This window comes from Nelumbo nucifera, chromosome 8 (assembly GCF_055504915.1).
Source record: "Nelumbo nucifera cultivar China Antique chromosome 8, China Antique-T2T, whole genome shotgun sequence".
Classification (NCBI taxonomy): Eukaryota; Viridiplantae; Streptophyta; class Magnoliopsida; order Proteales; family Nelumbonaceae; genus Nelumbo; species Nelumbo nucifera.
Window position 1 is genome coordinate 6,889,488 of NC_142656.1, and position 10,929 is coordinate 6,900,416.

Genomic DNA, 10,929 nt, shown 5'->3' on the forward strand with positions numbered 1-10,929 from the left:
CTCAATTCATACGCACACGTAAACCTGACAATTGGGTTGGGTGGGTCAGGTTCATATTGGGTCAAGATATTTTTGTTGATTTCAGGTCGGTTTGAATTTTAGGTTGGGTCGGTAAATGCTAGATCTTAATCTTAAATGTTTGGATTAGGGTTGACCATAGGTCATTTTGGGTTATCCTAGAAAAAATATTAGAAATTTTAAAAAATAATGAAAAATATCAAAATTAAAGGAATTAATCTTAAAATTTTAAAAATAAAATAAAAAACTTGAACATTTAACAATTTAAAGTATAAATAATAAAGAGTAAAGATTAAAAATGAAAATTTCTAATTATACATAAATAATCCCAATTAAACCTGACAATCAATTTAATAGGTTAGCCCATGATCCAACCCAGTTTTTTCCAATTGGGTCGGATCGGGTCATTCTAATATTCGGGTAGCTAATTAGCTAAATATGAGACCCTATTGAAGTCTTCCCAGAGAAACTCCACATGCCTCTCTAATCTGCCACGTGTGCATTGACACGTTCAACAGGTGCTCTATTCTATGAGTCAACTACGAAGGGCTATAGTAGATGGATGGTCCAGATTCACTCATGTAATTCAGTGTTGCTTTTGATGGCATAATTTTACATATTTGAGTTAAAAAAAAAAGAAATAAATTACATGGAAGAATTCTTGCGCTACTTCCTTTGAGGCCAAACAAGTCTATGATCTATTACCAAAAAAAAAAAGAAAGAATTCTACGATTCAAAACCAAAAAAAAGGACAAAAGAAAAACTTGCACCAATCAATAATTATATGCAATAACATAATGTCAAAACTAAGCATTTGTTTGGCATGATGCCATTGCTCCAGAAAACGGTGATACATCAGCACCATATTGGAAAAAAAACAGTGTTTTAGGAAATATCAATATGTTTGGAATTGTTTTTCCAACGGTGCTCCAAGCGACGGTTTGAAAATCGAGAAGGTGTGGTTTGGAGCAATATTGAATTCAATATTTTCACAGAATGGAGTTCTTTGTTGTTGACGAAGACATGATGTGACAGTGATGTGGACTTCTTATAATGGGTAATAGTGCTGAAAACAGATATGGAGCACTGGTACTAAAAAAAAAAGACACCGTGTTGCTGTTACTCCAGGAAATGTCCTACCTGGCAGTGATGTGGACTTCTTCTAACAGGTGTTGCTGTTACTCCAGGAAATGTCCTACCTGGCAGCAATGTTTCCAAACAAAAAAAGACACCGTTTTCTTAGAAAACGGTGCTTCCAATCCACACATCAACAGCAACGGTGCCAAACATATAATAAGTGTTTGTTTATATTAAGTGTCGGTTTAGTTCATGGTTTCAGAATATCCTAGAATCAGAAGTGGAATCATCTATTCGGCTATTCCCAATGCCTGTTTGATTCAGACAATAATTAGAATTAGATTCCAATCATGGTTGTTTGGTTCATTTGGAGTCAAAATTGGAATAAATCAAGATTTTTCAATTTTGTACTAGTTTATTTATATTATTTTATTCTTTGATTATTTTTATTATATTATTATTTTATTAGTACTTAGTAATCAACATCTTGCTAATTTGTTATTATTTTATTAATATTTTATGAATAATTTATTAATCTTGCATTATTATTATAATTTGATAATATCTTATTTTTATTTTTCCTTTGGATGTTTTCTTTATGTTTTTAGTTGAAAAATAATTTTTTACATTTTATCTTTTATATATTTTATTTTAAATATATATATATATATATTTATTTCTTTGCTTTATGCATTTAAAATTTGAAAAAAAGAAACATTAACAAAAAAATGTCTCATTTGAATTAGCCACTCCAAATCTGTTACCCACAAAATGTTACTACATCTATACCCACGAAACACACACACCACTGCCTTGTATTGTAAACATCTCCCCACGAATGAGAAGGGAGATATTCCCAATGCCCAGCTGTTATTGCCTTATGGGCCATAGGTAGGGATGTGGGTAGCACATATGAACCCTGAATTAGCGGCTTATATGAATGTGTTAGGGTCAGTTGGTACTCAGCCCACAGCCAATCCAAACATTTATCACCCCATAATGGTGGGTCCAGTAGGATTAGACCATGCCTGACCGGAAATTACTATAGCGGGCTTGGCCATTGCGGGTTTGTTAGGACCTTTTAGATTATGTTAGGGCCAGGCGCCTAGGCTTTAGTTTGAAGTTTAGAGGACTTCCATGGGCCTTGTTTTGTATGTTCACATGAACATCCATGCATCATGAATTTCCTGATTTGTGGACTTGTAAAAATTAAAACAAATTATGAAAATCTTGTCAAACACTAAGGGTTGGTTTGCTTGATAACAACTGAATATGCTGAATTGAAATGTTTTAGTGCTTGTCTTTGGTTTGGTGAATAAGAATTTTTAAGGAGATTGGGGGCTGTTCCCGATCTTAGTGGCTGAAACTAATTAAGTTGGGTATATTCTTAAAAATTTAATTTATTTAATCATGTTAACAACTAAAAGAAAAGATGGTTCAGCAATTTCAGCCACACTCTTAAGAAACAGCCAGTAACTAAATTTAAACATTTTAATTAGTTTAGTTGGTAAATTTTGAAGGATTTATAAGCCTGGATTGTGGGACACCCGAAGATGCCTACATAGACGAAAAGACAAAAATACGTTACACTTGGGATGCGGGTTACATAGAAAGCGGACAAAGCAGGAGTATCTCCTCGGATTTGGCATCCAACCGTAAAGTTGAGAAGCAGTTTTTAAACGTGAGAAGCTTTCCTCAGGGAATGAAGAATTGCTATGCGTTACCCATTGATGGCGAAGGCAATACAAGATATTTAGTGAGAGCTTGGTTTATGTATGGGAACTATGATGCCCTGAATGAGGTGCCCAAATTTGACGTTTATCTTGGGGTTAATTTATGGGCCACTGTGGAATTCGACAACGCAACACACATCCGAATATACGAGATTATACACGCTCCTCCCGTGGGTTATAACACTATAGACGTTTGCCTCTTAAACACGAGGAGTGGAACACCCTTCATATCAGTTCTGGAGTTGAGGAATTGGCTCGTTAATTATAGGTACCCAGACGATGAGTACGATCGCATATGGTGGCCGAATAGCTACAGTGCATGGGAGCCGCTGATTACATCGCTCACCGTGGATTCCCGAGATAACAATGGCTACATTCCACCATCACTCGTCATGAGAACTGTTGTAACACCAGCAAATGGTAGCAGCAACTTGCGATTTTCTTGGGAATGGGAGAATCCTAGTACACAATTTTATGTGTACCTGCATTTTGCTGAAACACAACAACTCCAGGAAAGTCAGTCGAGAAAATTTTACGTCTATGTGGGCCCTGACAAAATTTATAATGACGCTTTAACACTAAACTACTTGTCCACAACAACCCTTTACAATCTATCACCATTGAGTGGCCGAGGTTTTCTATTTGATATTACCCAAGCAGGAGACATGAATAAGGTGTCAAGGGGGGTGGGGGTGGGAAAGTTGAATAGCTAATCTACATGTTTTAGGAGATAGAGGTGCGAGAATTTTCTAGAAATGGTTGACATTCTAACCTGCTACCTCTGCACCCTTGTTGGGTTTCATGTTGTATTCTAAGTGAGACTTTCTTGGATAAATGGGTGAATGTTTGATTTCACCCATTGAGTTTTAAAAAGCCTTCAACTTCAAGTGGATTTAGTGCTGAAAAGTCTTCAAGTTAGAACCTTACTGGATGAATGATTGATTTCTTAAAGGTATTGCAGTCCAAATTAGAACCTCCTAATGGATGATGTTGATGTGAGTGGTGCCACACATTGTCACCATTCTGACCCTAAACCTTGTGCTGAAGGATAGGAAGAAATTTCATCTTTTTCCTTTTTATTCCTTGGCAAGTCTAACCATTTATGCATAACACAATTGACTCATAGTTTCTCCTTTTGTTTGATGAATAATGAAGATAGATGAAGCCCCATCAGCTATATTGCCTTCATGTATTGCCTTCCATTATGTGATGATTAGATCTCTATTTGAATTGTTTTGTTGTGTTTCTTAGCTAGTTAATCAGAAAACAAATCCTAGATAATGGCTTGGTCGTTTGCCAAAGTTTAAAGGGTTTCTAGCTAGATTTCATTAGGCTAACACTGTAGATGACAGGTCCAAACCAATGCAATAATAGCCAGAACAATTAAGAAAGTCTTCTAACAAGTACTAGTGGTACCAAGTACTAACCGATACAAGGGAATGACCATTATACAAATAGAAGATAACTATTTAGGATATTCATCACTGGTATTGTTATATAGCAATGGTGTCCATCTGTGGCTGCAAGCAGGCAAACAAATAATAAAAAACAGACAAATACTATTGACAAACAAACAAAAGAAAATGATTAACTGATATGTGTTGTTTATTAACGTACTGATGGATTCAGCTTCCAAGAAATGCTACAAAACATAGGAAAGATTAAGATAGTGAAAAAAGAACCAACAAACAAAATCAATAATACAAACACCATTACAAGGGAGGGAGAGGGAGTAGCCATTCCCTCAAATGGGGGAATGCCATTCTACCAGGAATAGGAATGGGATTCCAATTCTGCCAAACCAAATGGTTGGAACCAGAATGGGCCATTCCAATTCCGATTCCAAACCTCCACTCCCATGAACAAGAAAAAATCTTTTTATGACTTAGAAGCTGAAAAGAATAATCTACTTGAACCCAGTTTTAGGATGCCTTTTCCTTTGATAAAACACATTAAATGGTTCATCCAGATCAAGGACTGACGTTGGGTTAAGTGTAGTTATCTATGCTTGGTCTCACACCAAAGTTAGGAAAAGAGAGACTTGAATCCCATAGTACTCATGGCTGTATTTTCTGATACAGGGTTCCTCACAATTAACAACCCATATCAGATTGGTTAAAATTTTACCTGGTATGCAGCCGACTGAAATTTGCATGTTAGAAGCTCCTGATGAGCATGCATGGTGGCAACAAAATTTTCTTTCTTCTTTATAAGCCAAGAGTTTGGTGATGATATCATATCAAGCCTTGTCATCTATGAAGTTAGACACAGCAGAAGTTGTTGTGCCATTTGACAAATGAACGGGTTGAAGATCCCAAGGACCAAAGGGGGTCTACTTGCAACTATGTCAGAAAGTTTAGGGGAAGTGATTGTAATTACCAAACTTCAAGGGAGGTTTCAGCAATAACCAGAAACTTCAAGGGAGGTTTCAGCAATTTACCCAAATTAAAATGGAACAAAGATTGAAGTGGTTGAACCAAATTATTTATTATTTTGTATTTTGATGAATAAAATATTTGAATTTGTCCTACTCAACCCAACTTCAGCTTTAGCCATCAAGGAACTCACAACCTCCTTAATTGATAACTTATTAACTAAAAGAGAATGTATTAAGCCATTTAATAGAAGCTGGTTATGACATCCAACAAAATCTGATTCCATATTTGAAAACTTATGGGCTATATGCCTTGTTGCCTCAGTGGATGTGATTTTGGATTTGGAATTGAGTGAATCCACAATAAATTCCATATTCAATCCATTTTAGCATAGCTCAAACCAAATCCAACCCTATTTATCCCATAAATGCATCCAAATAAACCTAACCGCTTCTACTGATTTGACTTTATAACTAAAATCTTACCATCTATAGTCTCAAAAGCATGGACACAACCATGGGAGATCAGATTTGTGTTAGGTATAATTGCTTTGTTAAGTGTAACTAAAAGTGTATAAAGATGATTTTCTCACAGGATGAAGAACTGGCTTAAAAAAGTCATCCAACAATTAAAAAAAAAAAAAATCAGATATAAGTAATAACAACAGCCATGAATGGTAAACCCAAATTAGCAGTCTCTTTGTAAAAGAAAATTGGTTGTGCTGATCAGATTTGGTTATTCCTTTTTTGTGTAGATCACCATCTTTTCCAAGATCACTGCATTACTAATTGTATCCCATAGGACACTGAGATGAAGCCAAAAATAGTAACAGTCGTAAGGTGGTTTGTCAGAAAATAGCAAATTGATTCATGCTCATTCCAATAGTTTCCTCCTCCATCAAGAACATATGATCCAAGCTAATGCCCTCCATCAAGAACACTGGATTGATTTGGTGGTTGTAGATGCCCTAGCTAAATTTTGGTATTTAGATGAATCTAACACATGAGCAAAGACCATAGTAACTATGCTGTCATGAAGGGGCAATAATTAGCTCCTACTCTGTTGGAGGAGATACGTCCTACCACCTTTTGATTTTCATATTTAAACCCTAAGAACTCTAACCCTAAACCTTACCTTATAATTTAAAGTCTAAATCCTTAAACCCCAAAGGCTAAATCCCTAAACCTTAAATTTATTGTATAAAATGCCTTTGGAGTACATGGCAGTTTTCATAATTTGGGTTGATATAAGTTAATTCTTTTTTTCTTTGGCTAAATGAGAAGAAGCCAAATAAATTTATCAAGAGAAATAAAACCATAAAGCATAAAGGAAAAGTCAATGGAAAATGAAGAAATAAATGATACCAAAACACACCATGTTCACATGGTAAGAGCCTTAGAATGCTGAACTCAGAAAACTCACAAGGAACAAATTTGAAATGGAAAAAGAATTCAAGGGCTGCATCAACCAGTGATGATACTTTCATTGGATGAACCCACTCTATTTACTCAAAGATTCTTAATGACATGAGATTCGAGCAACATATTTCTAGCATTGATTTCTCATAAGCAAAATAGTAAATGATCCACTTTTTAAGATTTGAAGAGTAAATCTCAACTGTGTAAGGTCATATATAGCAACGCAACAGAGGAAAGGCACAAAATGCATGAAAAATTCAATGGTCTAATCCAAAATTCCTATAGGAGTAGATCTGTCATCATTGAGTCCCCTGGCCTCGTGGGCTACGGTCTCGAATAAATAAAGAATTTTCTTTTATCAGTAAAAAGAGTGTTCATTTATATATATATATATATAAAAAAAGAGGAAGTTTAACAGAATATCATAGAAATGAAGGAAGAAAATACAAGTCATACTAGAACCGGCACCAGCAAGAAAATCTAGGAGTTGGCACCTGGATTTGAAGGAACCAACAACTTCAAGAGTTAAGTGTCAGCAACAAACAAGTATCAAGTAATAAACTGAAAATAAATCATTCATTTGTTGTCTTAAATAGGAACTTGCTTTTTACATATCTTGTATGGAAAATGCACTAAATGTCTATGAGATCCATAAAATATTCATTTTCCTAAATGTTAAGAAATTACTTGCAACTAGAAAGACCCTGCAATGTCCTATCTAAATTTTTAGGGCTATCTAAATATTTGCAGACATCAAATCTGTAAGGTTTGATTTAAGAGAATATTCTACACATAGGTCCATGTGACCTGGACAACTAGCTTGCATGCCATCAAATTGGGCTTGCACTAATGGGCATAAGCTTGTCATCCTTGCGTTTCACTTGAAGATATCTTGGACTTGTACCTCCTCTAAGTCCATGGGCTAGCAAGTATTATGGGCTTGAGTTGGATTGTGGGACCAAAGATGGTTTGTGAGGCCTAGTACAAATATTCATCTACTTCAACATTTTAACTCTGCATCAACATTGTTTACATACTGAATATTTGAGGTTTGAGTTTTTTTTAGTATCTCCATGGCCTGCTGCCCCGAAGCTTTTTGAACTATTTTCTATACTGGATTAGTCATGAAAAGACTCGTACAGTGGGCAGTGACTCTCAAAAATTTTGTAGGCTTTAGGATGGATCAGTTTCAAAGGGTGTGTGACAGCATCATTTTTCAATTCTTCTTTTAGCTTACAAAAGGAGGGTTCATTTGTAAATGTTAAGCTTGTTTTTGTTCCAACATAATTGCTTCTTCCCCAAGGGAAATTTGCCCTCAGTTTAATTACAATAATCATTTGTCAAGAAAATACTGAATAAATTCTCAAGTTATTATTGTGGATTCAATTTGGCTGGTGTTCATCATATTTATCTGGTTACACCCAGTGGCATCTAACTTTCTGTGATTGTTTGGATACCAAATTATATGTCAAGCAAAGAGCCTATGAACATAAAACATGCAGTGGTAGAACTGGACAACATGCAGAATGCATCCAATATAATGTGGACATAGTCCATATAGATGATTGATGCATATAACAATTTATGGATGCATAACCTTTTATCTTGGCAAGTTTTTTTTTTTCTGCAACTGTTATATAGGGCTTCTTTTTGCTGCATTAACTATTCATTAGCCTCTAAAAATGGCATCTATTGATCTGGTTCCGAGATTGGAAATATGCAACTCCATTTTGCCTATTTTCATAATCTGTATGGTCCTGATAAAAGTACATGTATTTATTATTGATGAACCAGGTTTTCTCCACTTCCGATATCTGCTGTATCAGGGACAGGAACCGAAGAAAATCATATGCATGATATCCTTAGTGACCTATCCCATTGCTATTTACCCTAACATACACATTCTACTTGCTTCTCCATTCATATTCTTTATCTCTAATCACCGACAGCCCTCATTCAACCCACAATACCACAACCCAAATCCTAAGTAGGTAGGACCCCCTACCCATCCTACATCAAAAGAACATTTATATTCTATAGCTCTCAGGGAAAATGCAACTAAATAACTAAAATCTAAATAACCTACAAGCCCTCATTCATCTCTAATTCATCAATTACATCGCTTTTAGGCATTTCTAAGTTAAACAAGCTGTAAAGAACCTACAATAGTTGGACTTTCTAGTCTGGGCTTGTTCCACATTGCATAGTACTGATTTAAAGTGCAAGTGTGTGCTTGAGCATCTTGAATGATCATCTTGAACGGTCCTAAATGCTTACCAAGGAATGAATTGCCCCAGGGAGCTTCTGTTCAGTTGTTAAGTAATGCATTTCTTGCTTTCCATTACAAGAGAAATGAACACAATGTTCCGAACCTGCTGAAGTTGGGTGCCTTTGATGTTCACCAATGAAATGAAAATTCTGGGCCCTCTGGATGTAACTTTATTGATCCATGTCATTGTCACCAATATTACTAGATTGACACTTCATAGGCCTCTGATCTTGCTTCTTAAACAAACCAAAGGGGTGTGGCTTCACAGTAGAGTTGGTAGCTGAGGAAGTGAGTTTCTGAACTGGAGTCTGCTCTTGATCAGATTGGGACGGTGATGAGTGCTGTGACAGTGAAAGAGAATGTTCTTCCTGTTCTGATTCAACATCCCATGTTCTCGAATCACCACTTCTCTTCTTTGAATGCAAGTTATCTGAAAATCAAAATGAAAATGAAAATGGAGTCTGCTCTTGATCAGATTGGGACGGTGATGAGTGCTGTGACAGTGAAAGAGAATGCTCTTCCTGTTCTGATTCAACATCCCATGTTCTCGACCTCTCCTCGCTTACCAGATAGGAAGAGATTTATTTTGAAGAGAACGATAGGAGATGGTGTATTTGGGTTTCTACTTGGTGTTGTTTGGGTGTCTGGGTGCCTATTCAAATGTGGTAATTCTGATTCACGGGCAAACTCAATCAGGTAGGCACTGCATTTTTATTTTGTTAATTTGTTCTTAATTTTTTTTCCCGTGTATTAGTAATTAATTATTTCCCATGCATCCTGTATATTGTGGTGCCAAAAGCAATGTACATTGTCAAAGATTGTCCTTATTATGTGCTCTCCAACACATTGTTTTATTTATATATTTAGTTTTACCTCCTTTTTCTTGCTATCTAGATTGGATTGTTAGGGTTAACTTTCTGGTGGCCAATCAGAGAATGACTTGGACCAATTGAATGGTCCATGCATGGCAGTGGGAACTGGGATTCCCCACAGAATTGCATATATATGCAAGGGAGCTTGTTCAGGAATCAATCAAGGTGCACCACAAACCTGTCATGGGTATTTCTGGTCATCATGTAGTTTTATATATGCTTCTTCTAACATTTATTACCAAAATCTGTTCTAACATTTTTGTGTTATCAATACACATTTTTTTTTTTAAATCATTCTATCATATGATATTAAAAACCACTTTCATTAAAAAAATATAGGCATTGGATTAGGTGGTGCTGACATTTATAATAGAAACACCAACAGCAATGGTAGCTAGCCAATGTTGTATTGATAATTGAAAGCACTTGTGGTAGAAAAAAAATTATATTCTCATAAAATTTGTATTGATTTACCTAAAGTGTTGCAAGAGTAGAATTCACAATGGTATCAAACACAACCTCTAGGTTGGTGGCTTAATTAGATTTTAACTTTTCAGGTGCATCCACTTAGTACCAACTCAATTGGTAAGTTCTTTAGGCTTAGTTTGGAAAGAGTACAAATACAAGCATGTAAAGTATAAATACATACAAAATAATACAAAATACAAGGTTTTGCTCTCTACATATTTGTATGGGAAAATCTATAATACAGGTAAGACATGGTATTAGAAGAATTTTGACCAATCAAAACCCACCCATGAATTTTGATAAATAACACCTGATTGGCTACCACACTTGTGATACTTGTTGATCAGTCAAAAAATTTTCAGATATAATATCTTTCCAATATCATAGTTGAACCCTATTTGTATTTGTTCTCATTCCAAACTGAGCTTTAGTTGTTAACTTGTAGATGAGACTTGAGATCAAATCTCACCATACAAGTGAAATTTTCATTGCAAGCAAACTGAGATGAATGTAAATTTTGCTTTACTTTTGTTCATGGGGTAAAACATAAAAACCTCCCCTAATGTCTCACTATAATAAGAGCCTTTCCTGTGGTTTTGAAAAAAACTTGCACTTACTTTTCTTTGGCCCCCACTTTGGCCCTGTTCGTTTATCGATAAGCTACTTACATAGGTAAATGCACTTACGTAGGTAAGTGTT